The sequence below is a fragment of the Mercenaria mercenaria genome, chromosome 15, assembly GCF_021730395.1.
Source record: "Mercenaria mercenaria strain notata chromosome 15, MADL_Memer_1, whole genome shotgun sequence".
Classification (NCBI taxonomy): domain Eukaryota; kingdom Metazoa; phylum Mollusca; class Bivalvia; order Venerida; family Veneridae; genus Mercenaria; species Mercenaria mercenaria.
In genome coordinates this window covers 21,318,945-21,336,854 of record NC_069375.1, presented here as the reverse complement: position 1 = coordinate 21,336,854, position 17,910 = coordinate 21,318,945, and the positions used below count along the sequence as shown (strand labels likewise).

The window sequence follows — 17,910 nt, the reverse complement described above, 5'->3', positions numbered from 1 at the left end:
CTTGGTCATAATGTTACATCAATAGAATCTTAGACGAGTTTGATATTGGGTAATCAGGGCTCAAAAACTAGGTCCCAGGTCAAATCCGCAGGACAGATTCCTGACGTGTTATCACTATCAAATGTAAATTATTTCTAACCTGAGAAATAGCAGTAAATCTTGACAGCTAGTATCACGACGGCTGTACTACTCGCGCACGGTATTTATAACGATAACATGTTTATGTTATTATTGAGGAAGGGGGACTCGGGTAGTTAAACCATTAGGCCATTCGTGACAAAATAGTTGTACTACATTTGAATCATGTTGACTGGTTTACTTTGAAGTAAACTCTGAATTACTAATAAGGACTTAATCGACTTTCCCGGTAATGTTTTCGTTATCCTTTTCTATTTATACGTTTATTCGCAGGATACTTGCGGGTGAAATAGTTTTTTTTAAAAAATCAGACGATCATTTTGTTGCAGACGGACAGACAGACGGGTTGGGTTGGGTTTAACGTCGCACCGACACATTTTAGGTCATATGGCGGCTTTCCAGCTTTGATGGTGGAAGAAGACCCCAGGTGCCCCTCCGTGCATTATTTCATCACGAGCGGGCACCTGGGTAGAACCACCGACCTTCCGTAAGCCAGCTGGATGGCTTCCTCACATGATGAATTCAACGCCCCGAGTGAGGCTCGAACCCACATCGATGAAGACAGACGGGAGTCAACCTATAGTCCCCTCCTGTCTCATCTCATATTTATTTTAAAATCGTCAGATAACCGTGATTTTCGTAGGGAATCGACGGTTTATTTCTTGCATGAAATAGTAGGGACCCTGTTTATACTTTCAGTTTCTAATTCGTATTTTATGATAGTATATGCTGTGACAGGATGGACGTACCGGGGACAATAACTATCAGAACAAATCAACACCCATTACAATATTTACAAATTCATTTACAGAAAATGATTATTTACAATAAATAAATGAAAAGTGAAACAAAAATCTTATTATAAGAAAGAAAGAAAAAATCTGAGCTCAGTAACTCTTTTGTGAAGTGTAAAGTTCTAACACTGGCTGTTCGTTGACACAGATGTTTCCGTTAACTTGAACATTAAGTAGCACAAAAATACAAAATATCTTCAAATAAAGTCCCTTTAAACCGTGAATACGTTTTACTCCGTTTTGGCTCCCTATGATGGTAGGTGATTGCATCCCTGAGCTGACTTCAGTGGATTACAAAAATCATCGTCTTTGCAGTTTACGGCACAACCATGGGACAAAAGCTCTGCGCTGGGAAAATCACATCCAGGCGAGTGAAGACAAGTGAACCTCGGGTATTGTACTTCCGGGTCGTGACAGCATCACCAGGTAAAAGTTGTCTGGTGGAAGAAGCTAAAATATATAACATATGGTAAGCACCATAACAAAACAAATAAGTAAGGGCATAAAACTGCTCCTTTGGATACACCATACCTCCATAGGCTCCCATAAATAATACGTGCTACTTATACAAAATATTATGTGCTACTAAGTTCATACGTCACGTGATTAGAATACGTCACTTATTACTTCATTATTTCTAAAATTACTAACAAGTCTAAAGTTAAAGTATGGAAAAGATATGAAAAGTTTATGATGAAAAATTATAGATAAGGAAATGATAAACTGCAGCTATTATTTATAATCACAAATTAATACGTGTTAATGCGAAATAAACGTAATACAAAAGCTAGCATGAATATAATATCAATTTGATGTAAATTTTCTAATGTCGAAAGTGGTGTGCACTAGGCATATCTAGTCCAGTCTGTTTGTAGGGTAATGTCCGTCAAATACTAAATTTCTTGGGACTCACGGCTTATGCGTGTACTCTGATTATTTGCATTTTCACGGGAATCACATTATAGCGGGAAATCTGACTCTTTGGCGCGGATTGAAATTTACAATTTAAGGCCCGTTTATAGTGGTTTTGGGGATAAAAACATAGTTACTGAAGTTTATAAAATACCAACTTTCTTGTTACTGAACCGAATTTAATAAAATTTACATGGAAATTCAAATTATGAAATACAGAAAAACATGAGAGGTATTTTATGCGTAAAATCTGACAGTTACCTCACAACTCAAAAATTTACAAAAAGATGATGCAATACCTGTATTTACACTACAGATACATTGAGGCCCGTATGTCAGTTTGTGACATATGTGTATAAAACCAACACCGAATACTTGCATGTAAACGACGCTGAAGCATTCAATTAATTATCTAATTAAGTAGGATAGCGAGTCACAGACACTCCATCCCCACCCCCAATGGATTAGTACAAGTATCGCACGAGGAGTTAGACATTAAATGACATTATAAACATGACGACTGACCAAAAGAGACAATTTTGTTTGCATTTAAAATTTCATTGACACCTTTAAAGGACATAAATCGCCTACTGTACTCGCAAGATGGAATACAGTATCACTCGCAAATACGCGTTCAGATCAAATATCAAAATTGGCAAGTCGGCATACAGTTAATGTTTTTACACAGACTAGATAAAAAATTATTTCATTCAAAAACGCAATAAATACGAAACATTTTATTTACATATATTTATGGAGTATGCATACATATTACAGAAAGCATCATGGATAATTGGATTACAAATCAATTTGGCGTAATCTTTATCAGTTTCGTGACTTGGTCGAGTGAATTTTCATGCAATGAGTGTGATTATCCAACATTTTGTAAACATTACCTGTCAGTTTCATCTATTATATCACCATATACACATATTTATGTTAGACTTATCGTTAAACTTTAATACACATACAGTGTAAAGCAAAATAATGAATTTGAAGACGATTCTTACCTTTCGCGTGTCTGTTTATTGTTTTGATCACTCGCAAGAGGAGGCTACAGTCGTTTATAGGGTGTGATTAAAACGCCACGTGCCACTTGGATACATGGCGGGAAAAATGGAAGAATTAATCGGTCTCCGCGGATTTTATCGACATCTACGCGTTTGCAAGATACAGTAAATAATCGGTGGCACGATTATATAACGTCGGGACATCTTGATTGACATCATTCTTTCGGCGATCAACGACGGTCTCATTGCTATTTAAAGCATGATCCAGACTGCAAATTCAACGAGAAGATACATGACAAAAAGAATAGATCATTACTTATATTTCAGTTGTAGTTTCTGGTATTTTTTTAATCAATGAAGCATATCTTTTTCGCGATGCAATAGGGTTATTATAACAGTAGCTTGATCTGGGATGCAGTATTCGGCTCGAGTGGATTTTGCCAGATCGGATCTCACGAGGCGCGCAAGTGCCGAGTGTGATCCGACCTTGCAAAATCCACGAGAGCCGAATATAAAGTCCAAGATCTAGCTACTGTTATAATGACCCTTTTATTATATATCTTTACCATTTTGATTCTTGTTTTGTTCTTGAACGAAATCTTCAATGTTTATCGATATTAAATACAACTTAGTGAAGTTTTTATGTGCGCTAATTATAGTAATGTGTCGGATCATGCATATTAATGAAAATAGTCCGGCAGCATACAATACGGAAGGTACAATACGGAATTTAAAAGGTACAATACGGAATTTTTGTCTCTCTGTTCATATTTAATTGTGAAATACAAGCCGATTTTTTACAGAATTTATATAGGTATATAATAAATGAAATTATACTACAGGTTGTTCGTTTCAGATATTATTTTCCTACGATAGTGTTACTAGAACACACAGCTGGAAAAATACGCTTACACGTAAGTAATACGTCATTCTCGCATACCAGAGGTCTACCGTGATTCCCCGGATGAACTTTGTCTCGGGATTTTGACGACCATCTGATGGATGAGAATGGTAATACGTATGACGCGGTATGACCCGTAAGATTGCTATTTTTGCCGCCGGAATCATAGCTCCGAATCCCACGCTTTGAAACTTGAAGCGTACCCACGGTTTACCCAAATGCTGTTGGTTGTCGCAAACAAACATAAGCGTTTATTTTGGCGGGAAAAGTGCACGTGCGTTTCATGCCGTATTAGAGTTACGGTGTTTTATTATTAATAAATACAAAAGAGAGAGAGATACATACGAGCTGCGCCATGAGAAAACCAACATAGTGCGTTTGCGACCAGCATGGATCCAGACCAACCTGCGCATCCGCGCAGTCTAGGCAGGGTCCATGCTGTTCGCTTTCAGAGAAACCTTTAGCGAACAGAATGGATCCTGACCAGACTGCGCAGTTGCGCAGGCTGGTCTGGATCCATGCTGGTCGCAAACGCACTATGTTAGTTTTCTCATGGCACGGCTCATATTTCTCCTCTTTATATGCAGAAATCAAAGTGGCAAGGCTTATTTTGATTATTAATCAACGCATTTGGACTTAGATCTACTAGATTCTAACTGGAGAAAAATCTGAATTGTAATCACCTCCGAGTTAAAGGCTTACGTTGATTATTTCATGTAGATCTAGATCTAAAGTTTTGGAAAATGCACTACAGTCTGACAGTACTTAGTGGTAAGACTATTAGCGTCCTGAAAACTGGTGTGTATAAAAACTTAAAAATTACGGATTTGGATAAGAGACACACATATTTTAAGTACTCGTAACACCATTCATTGGACATTGCAGTTATGTAAAAAAAAACTTGGACGGGCCTCTGTTTTCTTTTTCATTTAGATCTAGGCCTAACTTCTGACGTAGACTGACTGGACCAGTCCTCGCCCAGAAAAAGGCATTAAAATTGCAATATTTTTATTTTAATAATATGTATCAACTTCTTTGCCTCGTTAGTTCTACCCAGGCATTGCCCCATTCAGATGACCCAATTTAATGTAAACACTTACATCTGGGATTTGAAAATCGGGCAAAACACCACTATACTGTTTCCATCGTTTTTCCAGGTGGACAGGACCCATGCTCGCTCAGTGGTATATTTTTAAAAGAAAACCATTTGTGTATTAAATGACATGATTAACATTTAGTCTAATCTATCAGTATTCTCAAAAACATATTTACTTCCACAAAAAGCATGATAGCTATACAATAGAAGTTATCGTACCGTATTTACTGTAAAAACTAATGATGCAGCATTTTTGCTTAGAAGTTATGGGTAGGCTGCAAACGAATCACAAAATTGCATAAACAACATATTTACAAATACACTTAAATGAACTAGAAGTGAAAGATAATGGTAAAATTGTCTGTAATTATTTTTGCCCTCGAAGCAGCATTTCGAAAACAATTTTGACAGCCGGGAGTCGACCAATATTTACTGATATAAAATCATTATTTGGTCTGATAGTTTGAAATAAACTGCATAAAAAGTTCATACTATGTTTAACCTTTAGTTTTGCAACAGCTTTTAACCAGTGTTTTTGAAAATATTTATTTTAAGTCATGTTTCTTTTTGGCCACTTTCACTTTTGGTTTCACTTTTACTTTTACTTTCGTCTGCTGTCGACCTTGACCGGAACCGGAAACTCTTCAAAAGTGAGGACAGAAAGTGGGACACAAAGGGTACAAAAAATAAACAACACATGTGATAAAAGTTTGCATCTTTATTACACAATCTGGCATCAAATTAAAAAGTGGGCGAGCATGTGCCTGGGCGAGCATAGGTCCAGTGACTCTACAGTCATATCTATATAACTTTGAGGCTTTTCATTGTAGACACTTTTTATTAATTAACACACCAATTTTAGTAAAAAAGTGAACAAAAATAGATCTATGTCAAGAATACAACCTCAAGAAAATATTGATATAATTATGTCCTCAGATTACAGTGTCATAAAATTTACCACTATTTCCAAATCCTTTGGTTGCTGTGACAACACAAAACTTTGTAGTGGTAGCAATTTCATGCCGATTGATGGCCACAAACACTTCTTCATAGCTATCATACTCGGATTCCATGATCAAACTTCAAAGACCTGTAAAAATATATGGACACTTCTTTAGACTGACTGGACCAGTCCTCGCCCAGAAAAGGCATTAAAATTGCAATATTTTTATTGTAATATTATATATCAACTTCTTTGCCTCGTCAGTTCTACCCAGGCATTGCCCCATTCAAATGACCCAAATTTTTAGTAAACACTTACATCCGAGACTTTGAAAACGGGCATAACACCACTATACTGTTTCCATCGTTTTTCCTGGTGGACAGGACCCATGCTCGCCCAGTGGTATATTTTTAAAAGAAAACCATTTATGTATTAAATGACAAGATAAACATTTAGTCTAATCTATCAGTATTCTCAACAACATAATTACTCCCGCAAAAAGCATGATAGTTATACAATAAAAGTTATCAAAACGTATTTACTGTAAAAACTAATGATGCAGCATTCTTGCCCAGAAGTTATGGGTAGGGTGCAGACGAATCACAAAATTGCATAAACAACATATTTTTAATTACATTAAAATAAACTAGACACGGTGGGGAAACCACGTGACTAACTTGGATAACGTGCACGCAAAAGTGCTAAAAATAGGCCCGCTTCAGGTATGTTTTTTCACTATAACTTTTTTGATCCGCAATTGTTTTAAACGAGATAACGTGCATAAACCCCGCAATAAAAAGCTCTTTCAGCGCATTTATGTAACTTGATGAAACTCCCTCCCGTGTTTACGTAATCCTTGCCCAACCGATTCGATAGATGCAAAATATTTTGGTAACGAACACGTCTGTTCACAAGTTACGCACCTAGCACAGATTCTGCAGAGAATTTTCGCTGGAATTTAGGTTTAAAATAAAGCTTGTCATTGTCCAAAGTCCTGTACCAAATATTTAACATGACTATTCAGGAATATTAAAGATATCGTAAGTCAAAGGGTGCGGTAACGTACACGTTGCGGTTTTTCAGGAGGTGACGTACACGTCATTTTTCCCCAGAGGGTAACGTACACGTCAAAGACTATTTATCATGCATGTAGAACATCTTTGTCTTTAAATGACTGAACTGTAAACATTTTGATATTGTTAAAAAAATGCAGATGCTGGGAATAGGCTGTTTTTCTTTCCGTAGGTTAGTATATACAGAGATGCTACAGTGAAAATGAATAGCAGCTGGAATTTTATGGTCTAAACGTGTATGTTATTTTGACAAGTAGACATTGTTAGCAGTTGCCATTTTAATTGTTAACTTTTTTTTCCAAATATCAAAAGTTAATTAGGTTTCTGGGAATAAACCATGTAGTTCTGTCTGTCAGCAGGGTTTAACCAAATCCATATGTTCAAATCTTCTTGATGGCCCGTTGAAACATTTTTTATATTGTTAAAAAGATGCTGGAATTAGTATAAATTCTGAACGATAACTCGAACGATAGCATGTTTGATAACCATGATTTTTCTTCATTAAAACGTTAGAATACAGAAAATCTTTTTGTTTAATATGACAGCATGCACCTTATTTGTTTCATTGACAAACTTTTGAGTTCTATCATGCATGGGACCATAACAATCAACCAATAATATAAACACGTTGTCGTTTAAATTATCGTGCGGGAGTAATATGTTATTCTTTCTGTAGGTTAGTTACAGTTTGTTGGTCAGCTAGTTATTCATTTAGACCTCCTTACTGAAACAACATATCAGTATTGACCTAAATTTTGCATATCTAAGGGCTATAGCCATTCCATGGTTGATTAAATTATAAATGCTGACATATTCTGATAATATAGATCTATAAATGCGTCAATTACATCCAACAGCCTCGGTTAAGTTTAGGTTGTTCATTCACAAAATCAATACCTTATATATTTTGATAATGATTTCATTATTTTATAATTTATTGTACAGGTATAAGCAGTAACCAGATTATAATTAACTATTAAACAAAACTAAGCTATATTGGATCGCAAAAAAAAAAAGTTAGAAAATGTCGCAAAAAATCTGAGTTTTTTTTTTAAACAAGTACAGTTGACTTAGACAGTTAGGTTTTGTGTCGCCTACTACAAAGAAGCTGCGACATATAGGGATCACTTTTCCGTCGTCTGTCCGTCTGGCGACCAGCTGGCGTCCGTCAAGCTTCTTGTCCGGAGCATAACTCAAGAAGTAATAAAGGTGCTAATTTGTTACTATACACAATGATCGAACACAGTGAGAGGATGTGCAGTTTCAAAGAACCATAACTCTAGGTGGTCCCATTTTTCAATTATCTCCCCTTATCCTTATAAAAAAGACTTGTCCAGAGCCCAAGTCAAAAACTATTTGAAGAATTGACTCGATACTTTACACATTGACAGAAGAGTGCAGTGTGATGGTCACATTTTTAAATAACCTCCCCTTATCGTTATATAGAAAGCTTGTCTGAAGCCCAACTCGAAATTATATAAAGGATTGACTTGATACTTTGCACATAAATAAATAGAGGTCCAATGAAAGGAAGTACAGTGTCAAAGAACCATAACTCTAACTCACCTTATTTTTGAATAACCTCCCTTTATCTATGAAAAAAACTTGTCTGGAGCCAATGACAAAACCATATAAAGGATTGTCTTGATACTTGATACATTGATAGAGGTCAGTGAAGCAAAGTGCAGTGTCAAAGAACCTTTACTTCAGCTGACCCCATTTTTGAATCACCTCCCTTTATGCATGAAAAGGAAAAGCAAGAAGCTTGACTGAAGCCCAAGCCAAAAACTATGAAGGATTGATTTGCTACTTTGCACATTAATACAGGTCAGTGAAAGAAAGTGCAGTGATAAGGAATCATAACTCTTACTGACTCCATTTTTAATTACCTTCCTGTATGTATAAGAAACCTGTCTGGAATCCATGTAAAAACAATATAAAGGATTGACTTGATACTTCGCACACTAGTAGAGGTCATTCTTCTTCTCTTATGTGTACTACTCTAGCATTCGTCCCCAGCAGGCGACACGTGCGATCTTATTATTCATATTGAAGCGCAATAATTTTTGGACAATAAATTTACACTGCGACTATAAGATCTATTATACTGACTTTTATTTGACATGATATACAAAATATAAACATGTCAGAAAGAGAAGTAACAAGTTTTTTCTGTTGTTATTTTTAGACAATGGGTCGTCCAAAAAAGTTTTTCCCATAACAGTGATAGGTTCACGCACCACTATGTCTCTTCTCGTGCGCCTTTAAATTACTTTTTCTCCGAAAAGACATTCCACACTCCTGGCAAATATATTCATTCTCCGTGCTATAAATAGATAATAGTTTTACTGCTGTTACTCTCGGTGCAACAATGATACCTATATGCGTATTTAATACTTCTTTTTGTTTGTCTTTGATTTATGTCCTTTTTCAAAGTCAGAATCATATGGTGCGGACAACTAAACTAACTATCGTTACTGGAAAGAACAAGTACTAGGCTTCCATCCCCCGTAAGCAACTGTCAACTTTTTCACTCAAAGATACATGGTCAGTTGCGCATATGATGGATTTAGAGCAAAATAATTTCAAAATTTTATCATTTTACCTATTTATGTATAGATATACAAGAGCAGTAAATGTGTAATTATTTCCAAGCTTGGATGAGGACCGACGCTACTCATTTTCACTGTAGCATTTCTGTATATACTAACCTACCGAAAGAAAAACAGCCTATTCCCAGCATCTGCATTTTTTTAACAATATCAAAATGTTTACAGTTCAGTCATTTAAAGACAAAGATGTTCTACATGCATGATAAATAGTCTTTGACGTGTACGTTACCCTCTGGGGAAAAATGACGTGTACGTCACCCCCCTGAAAAACCACAACGTGTACGTTACCGCACCCTTTGACTTACGATATCTTTAATATTCCTGAATAGTCATGTTAAATATTTGGTACAGGACTTTGGACAATGACAAGCTTTATTTTAAACCTAAATTCCAGCGAAAATTCTCTGCAGAATCTGTGCTAGGTGCGTAACTTGTGAACAGACGTGTTCGTTACCAAAATATTTTGCATCTATCGAATCGGTTGGGCAAGGATTACGTAAAAACGGGAGGGAGTTTCATCAAGTTACATATATGCGCTGAAAGAGCTTTTTATTGCGGGGTTTATGCACGTTATCTCGTTTAAAACAATTGCGGATCAAAAAAGTTATAGTGAAAAAACATACCTGAAGCGGGCCTATTTTTAGCACTTTTGCGTGCACGTTATCCAAGTTAGTCACGTGGTTTCCCCACCGTGTAGATGTGAAAGATGATGGTAAAATTGTCTGTAATTGTTTTTGCCCTGGAAGCAGCATTTCGGAAACAATTTTGACAGCCCGGAGTCGACGAATATTTGCTGATATAAAATCATTATTTGGTCTGATAGTTTGAAATAAACTGCATAAAAAGTTCATACTATGTTTAACCTTTAGTTTTGCAACAGTTTTTAACCAATGTTTTTTTTTTTAAAATACTTTAAGTCATGTTTCTTTTTGGCCACTTTCACTTTTGGTTTCACTTTCCTTTTTATTTTCGTCTGCTATCGACCTTGACCGGAACCGGAAACTCTTCAAAAGTGAGGACAGAAAGTGGGACACAAAGGGTACAAAAAATAAACAACACATCTGATGAAAGTTTGCATCTTTATTACACAATCTGGCATCAAATTAAAAAATGGGCGAGCATGTGCCTGGGCGAGCATAGGTCCAGTGACTCTAAGTTATACTGGGACAATGACGTCACATAATACTTGGAAAAGGCAGTGGTTGCATCTTATGTAGAAATATTCATTCTGTAAGCGTGTGTAAAAAATGGTCAATAAACAATTCACCACTTGGGTACCAGTTTAAGATTTAGAATATAAGGTACTGTAGAATTTTATTTCTTTCTCGTTTTTTTTTTGTTGTTGTTGTTTTTTTTGTTTGCTTGTTTTATTGCACCATGAAAACGGGAGGGAATCCAACATATGTATTCCCAAATGGGCACCGCTTAAAATCATATGTTGTGCTTCCGGTAGTACATATGTGGTAAACATTTCGCAGAAAAATACGTGAAATTTTTATTTGTGGTTGAATATTGTGAAAATGACACTGTTTTGCAAAAAAATCGCGATGCAGTGCAACCGAGTATACATTACCTAGCATGTAAGTGCATTTACCTTACCTGTATTTGTAGAAATGACGGAGAAAAACGTATCCTCCGTGAAGCGGTATGACTGAAAAATAGCAACATTTTTATCAACAGGTGGAAATATGTTGTTTTGTTGCCCTGCGCCTGCTTAATTTTGCCCTCGCAACCTTCCGTATGCTAAACCCCATACTGAAGAAAAAATATTTGGCGACCACTTTGCTAGAAATATATTTTTGGGCGGAAAACCGAATGGGATACATATGTTGTATATGGGCTACATATGTGGTGCATTAGATTTTTTTAGAACTCCACAGATCTTGAGCTTAAATGGTACCTGGATAAAGAAACGAACAGGAAATACGTGCTAAGTATATGTCACACCTGTCCAAAAATTACAGGGCCCTCTCTACATTTTGGGGGATTGGGGCCGGGGCCCTTGGAGGGGGGAATTTCGCGTCGTTTTAGGGAGGGGGAATTCATTCTGGAGAAAATGACATCTGATCATAACCCTTAAATTAAGGCCCAATTGAGTATTACAGATATCAAACTAATGTGAATTATAAGAAGTATTGTACAGAACATAATCTATGAAAACAGGCAACTTTTATTTTCTTTATTAAATCGTTAGGTGACATCCAATCGGGGTTTCACATGTCGTCATTAACGGAAGCACTAGTAGTATCCACGGACATTGTCTCAGCAGCTGCCGGAGCAGGGCTTCCCTTCATCGCATCTACCTGACTGTGCATGTCTGGCCCTGATGAAACAGCGGTGTCCGTGACAGTAGTTTGTTTTTGAGAGCTGCTGTTTTAAAAAGCAAATCAAATTTTTGCGCATTTCGCCCCAGTTGCATCCGTGATCTTTTTCGGCGAACGCCGTCTAAATTCGTTTTCGTTTCCTATGTCACGTGACTTCAGTTTGCAAATCAAACTACTTGATAACGCATTATAGATAATTTATCAAAATGGAAGATTTATGTAAAACTCTTCCTGATTGGACGAGAGTGTCAATTTCTTTCACTCTGTTGATTGTGCTACGCTGAGTGAAATGTAGACAAAGCGTTTATCCTAACCGACGCTGTTCACAGTTTTAAAGCTAACTTTGGCTCAGTATATTTAGCAAGAATATTAATATTCTCAAAATGATAAGTAAGTTTTAAAAAATTATGATAAAAACCTGTTCAAATACCAACATATACAAATTGAAGAAAGAGCTGAATACGGTCTGCATATCACATGAATAAGGGTGTGATAAGAGTCTTTTATGTAGAGAAGTGCTTTTTAAAAGATTTTCCTTGTTACAATTGTCGTCTGTATATGAAAAGGGTTTCTTGCTTTTTTGACTTATTCAGATTGCATTTTAAAAATTTGAGTACTTGTTTGTTTTGATATTTTTGTTAAAAATTTATTTTACTGATTTATAAATAATGAATATTTTTCTTTAGTATGGTATGCAAATATTGAACTCAGTTGAAATCTGTTTTATTATATATAGCTATATAATAAACTGAATCTCATTACACTGAATGAAGGTACGCTGCATACAGTTTATCTATTTTGATTACTATGGTCAAATTTTCCCTTTATGAACAAAAATATTGAAATAATTACAATTGTATGTTTTGTTTGACCTTCACTTTTTTTATATGTGTGACGTCATTGTCCAAAGATTCGTGAATAGCGAATATGCTTTTGTTAAAGCGGGTTCAGTTGGCCTATTTTAGAAATAAATAAAAAAAAAATAAAAAAATCCTTTAATTGATTTTTTTCTCATGTATTCTAATCAAACTTGATTTGTAGCCAACTTTGTTCAGCTGAGACATTTGACCCCTTATAGGGGCTGCTAGAGCTAAAACTAGAAATGCCTTTATACAGCGTCTCATGAACAGCTTGGTGGATCTTTGTCATACTTGGTCTGGAGCATCATTATAAGGTCCTCTTCCAAATTATGGTTATCAATGTTCAGGCCCTGTGACCTTGACCTTGAACAGAGTGACCCCAAAATCGATAGGGGTCATCTACTCTGCATGAGCAATCATCCTAGGAAGTTTCAACATTCTGGGTGGAGTGGTTCTCAAGTTACTGACTGGAAATTGTTTTCCATGTTCAGGCCCCTGTGACCTTGACCTTTAATAGAGTGACCCCAAAATTAATTAGGGTCATTTGCTCTGCATGTCAAATTATCCTATAAAGTTTTAACATTCTGGGTCAAGAGGTTCTCAAGTTATTGATCGGAAACGGTTTTCCATGTTCAGGCCCCTGTGACCTTGACCTTTGACAGAGTAATCCCAAAATCGATAGGGGTCATCTACTCGTCATGACCAATCATTCTATTAAATTTCAACATTCTGGGTTAAGTGGTTCTCTTGTTATTGATCGGAAATTGTTTTCAATGTTCAGGCCCCTGTGACCTTGACCTTTGATGGAGTGACTCCAAAATTAATTAGGGTCATTTACTCTGCATGTCCAATTATCCTATAAAGTTTTAACATTCTGGGTCAAGTGGTTCTCTAATTATTGATCGGAAATGGTTTTCAATGTTCAGGTCCCTGTGACCTTGACCTTTGACGGAGTGACCCCAAAAACTATAGGGGTCATTAACTCTTCATGACCAATCATCCTATGAAATTTCAACATTCTGGGTCAAGTGGTTCTCTAATTATTGATCAGAAATGGTTTTCAATGTTCAGGCCCCTGTGACCTTGACCTTTGACTGAGTGAGCCAAAAATCAATAGGGGTCATCTACTCTTCATGATCAATCATCCTATGAAGTTTCAACATTCTGGGTCAAGTGGTTCTCTTGTTATTGATCGGAAATGGTTTTCAATGTTCAGGCCCCTGTGACCTTGACCTTTGATGGAGTGACCCCAAAACCAATAGGGATCATCTACTCTTTATGACCAATCATCCTATTAAGTTTCATTATTCTGGGTCAAGTGGTTCTGTAGTTATTGATCGGAAATGGTTTTCAATGTTCAGGCCCCTGTGTCCTTGACCTTTGACAGAGTGACCCCAAAAACAATAGGGGTCGTCTACTCCAGCAGCCCTACAACCCTATCAAGTTTGAAGGTTCTAGGTCAAATGGTTCTCCAGTTATTGCTCGGAAATGAAGTGTGACGTACGAACGGACGGAAGGACGGACAGGGCAAAAACAATATTAGAAAAAAATCACTTCTTACAGTTTGCAAAAAACACAAGTTTCTAAATTAATTAAATATAGTAATCATTTTAATATAATTGCTTCTTTTCTTTATTATTGAACATCACAAACAATAGCACAAACAAGTATATAAGTAAAACAAGAGCTGTCCGTAAGACAGCCAAGCTCGACTATTCGAAATATTGTCACAGAAGCAGGAAATTATTACCCAAAATGTTAAAATATCAAAAGAGTTTTAAGTTCGAAAGGGGACATAATGTGACCAAAATACATATCAGAGTTATGGGACTTGATGTTATCAACTAGTTTTATAACCCCGAAAACATGTTAAGTTTCATTAAATATCTGCATTAGTTTTGAGGACAGTAACTTGCATGTAAAATTTTAACCAGAATTTTTCTAAGCCCAAAGGGGGCATAATTTGCTCAAATAACATGTTAAAGTTATGAAATTGACCCATTTGCGGTTGGTAATTGACCTAGAAAAAGAATAAATAAGTTTAAAGCTATATGCCTTTTGGTAATAGCTGTATGTACTTGCACGCAAAACTTTAACCAGGATTTTCTAATTTCAAAAGGTGCATAATTTGCCCAAAATACTTGTCGAGTTATGGGACTTGGTGCTATCAACTAGTTTTATAACCCCGAAGACCATGTGAAGTTTCAATTTAATATCTGTAGTAGGTTTGGAGATAGTAACTTGCATGTAAAATTTTAACCAGAATTTTCTAAGTCCAAAAGGGGGCATAATTTGGCCAAAATACATGTTAAGAGTTATGAAAATTGACCCAGTGCGGTTGGTAATTGACCTAGAAAAAGAATAAATAAGTTTAAAAGCTATATGCCTTTTGGTAATAGCTGTATTTTACTTGCACGCAAAACTTTAACCCGATTTCTAAGTCCAAAGGGGGCAAAATTTGCCCAAAATACATGTCAGAGTTATGGGACTTGACCCAGTGAGGTAGGTAATTGATAAAGAAAAAAAAAAAATAAGTTTAAAATCTATATGCCTTTTTGTAATAGCTGTATGTACTTGCACACAAAACTTTAACCAGAATTTTCTAAGTCCAAAAGGGGGCATAATTTGGCCAAAATACATGTCAGAGTTATGGGACTTGACCCAGTGAAGTAGGTAATTGATCTAGAAAAGAAAAATAATTTTCAAATCTATATGCCTTTTAGTAATAGCTGTATGTACTTGCACGCAAAACTTTAACCCAGAATTTTCTAAGTCCAAAAGGGGCATAATTTGGGCCCAAAAATGAAGGTCAGAGTTATGGGACTTGGTGCATCAACTAGTTTTATAACCCCGAAGATACATGTGAAGTTTCAATTCAATATCTGCATTAGTTTTGGAGATAGTAACTTGCATGTAAAACTTTAACCAGAATTTCCTAAGTCCAAAAGGGGGCATAATTTGCTCAAAATACATGTTAGAGTTATGGAACTTGACCCAGTGAGGTTGGTAATTGACCTAGAAAAAGAATAAATAAGTTTCAAAGCTATATGCCTTTAAATGATAGCTGTATGTACTTGCATGCAAAAACTTAACCAAGGTGTGACGCCGACGCCGACGCCAGGGTGAACAATGTTTCATTAGGGTTAAATGTCATATAGCCAAAGAAAGGTACTATTCTGCTAGTCTGTGGCATCACCATAACGTGATTAATCTATAGCTTGACTGATTCACTGTCATTAGATATGTAAGGGTCAATAAAATATTCTGCTGTTCAGTTGATGTAGCAATAACTGATACCAGATGGTATCCTTATATTTAGAAACCTCATCAAGATAAGAACCAATGGAAATGACATGCAATGTTTAGCTGCCGAAGCTCAAAAAGTAGTCCCAATTTTTTTCTGTTTCTTTTACTATTACAATCATCTATGCGAATTAAATCAGTAAATACATGAACAAATCCCCCTTGTACTGTACAAACAGATATTATTAGCACTCTAAATGTTCAATTCAGAACTTAAGTATACCAAAGGAAATTGCCCATGAATACGAAAATTTGAATGAACTGTAAACAGGAAGTTCTTTCTTCGAGGAAAACAAAATGGAGATAAACTTTGTTGCTAGAAATTTTAAAATGGCTATTAGACAGACATTAAGTAAGTCTCTTATATTAATTTATTTCAATAACTAATTCAATTCAGAAAACAACAAGATTAGAAAATATTAGATGGAAACAGTAACTTTATCAATCACAGAGACTTTCACCTGATTACAGGTATTTTTGGTCAGGAATTTACTAACATTAATGCCTTTAAGCAGCAATATATTTATCTTTTAGAAATTTAATGGATTTTTTCTTGTAGAATTTTTAGGTAATTAGTACTGTGACTGCTATATATCTATGAGACTATGGCTTTACAAGATTGTCCAAACACTGTCACAAAAATATTTTTCAGAAAAAATGTGTTTATCAGAAACACACATGCATGAATCATGATCAGTGACCACACTGCAGAAAAGATTGGGATCAGAGAGAGACATCATCAAACAAATCACAATGACATATGTTTCAATATAGTAAATATTTTAACAAACACTGCAATTAGTGTTAAATTTGGTAATCACTGTGTATTTTTGATTTTTAATTATTTCCCTTTTTGCATTTCCATGTGAAAGCTATTGGAACATGATATCCAAGATATATAAATGATACAATACTGTCTGCTATCTTGCATTCAAGCTAGATCACCTGAAATTGATCAACCTAAATTTCTTTGGGAAATCGTATTGCTGCATGCTTATAAGACTGTCAAATCTTGAAAGCAACAGCAAAGACCCAAGCCCTAAGGTTGTATTTTTTACAACATTGGTGCCAATCAATTTGGGTGATTTTCCAATTTTAGTTTGATTTTCCAGTTTTATTAGCTAGGTACTCTGGCAAATGATAGAGTTGACAGAAGCTTATGGAACAGTTAATTACAAACTGAATTGACTTCTGTGATAACAGTTAATATAGATAATCTTAAATTGTTTAAATTATTTTTATATTAATGATTAGTGATTTATGATTGTTATTTACAATTTTTTTTGTATTTATGTTGTCATTTTCAGAAATTGTTGGAATGAAGTTCCCGAACATGACTCCAGTGCTTCTGAAGCTGCCTAAAGCCAACAGAACTCCAAAAAATGTGTTTTTGTTGTTGTTGTATAAACTGTCAATAAATTATTATTTAATAAATTTTGAACTTGAACAGAAGTATATCATTATTTTCATTAAGAAATTTCTTGGGATCCTGGTTTTCTTAGATTTTCCTGGGATCCTGGTGTTCCAAGACTTTCCTGGTTACCAGGTAGATTCCAGGATTTTCCTGGCTACCAGGTAGATTCCAGGATTTTCCAGGTTACCAGGCTGATTCCAGGATTTTCCTGGTTACTAGGTAGATTCCAGGATTTTATATTCCTTAGAGGTCATCCTGGAATATTCCTGTTCCAATACCGCACCTGATTTTCCTGGTCCCAGGACCAGGCATTTCCTGAGAAATTCCCAGGAATATTTCCCAGGATATTCCTGGGAATTTCTGCATGGGTGCAGTGGTCAACACCAATCTTCGTTGGAAATTCAAACGCACAAGCCTAGTTTTACATAAGATAGGCTTCAAGTGCAAGAATACAAAATATTGTTAAGCAAGATAATTGGTTAAATAGTTAGGCCCCATTAAAGCTTTGTTTCCTGTCTCCTGATCTTACA

At 35.8% G+C, this 17,910-nt stretch overlaps 1 long non-coding RNA gene across 1 annotated transcript; it reads left to right on the top strand.

Annotated features, from left to right (window-relative positions):
- The first annotated feature begins 10,639 nt into the window (after positions 1-10,639).
- Positions 10,640-17,418, top strand: LOC123555717 (uncharacterized). Its single transcript, XR_008367375.1, has 3 exons — positions 10,640-10,780; positions 16,619-16,739; positions 17,274-17,418. It is a non-coding gene; the product is annotated as an uncharacterized LOC123555717 (long non-coding RNA).
- The last annotated feature ends 492 nt before the right edge of the window (positions 17,419-17,910 follow it).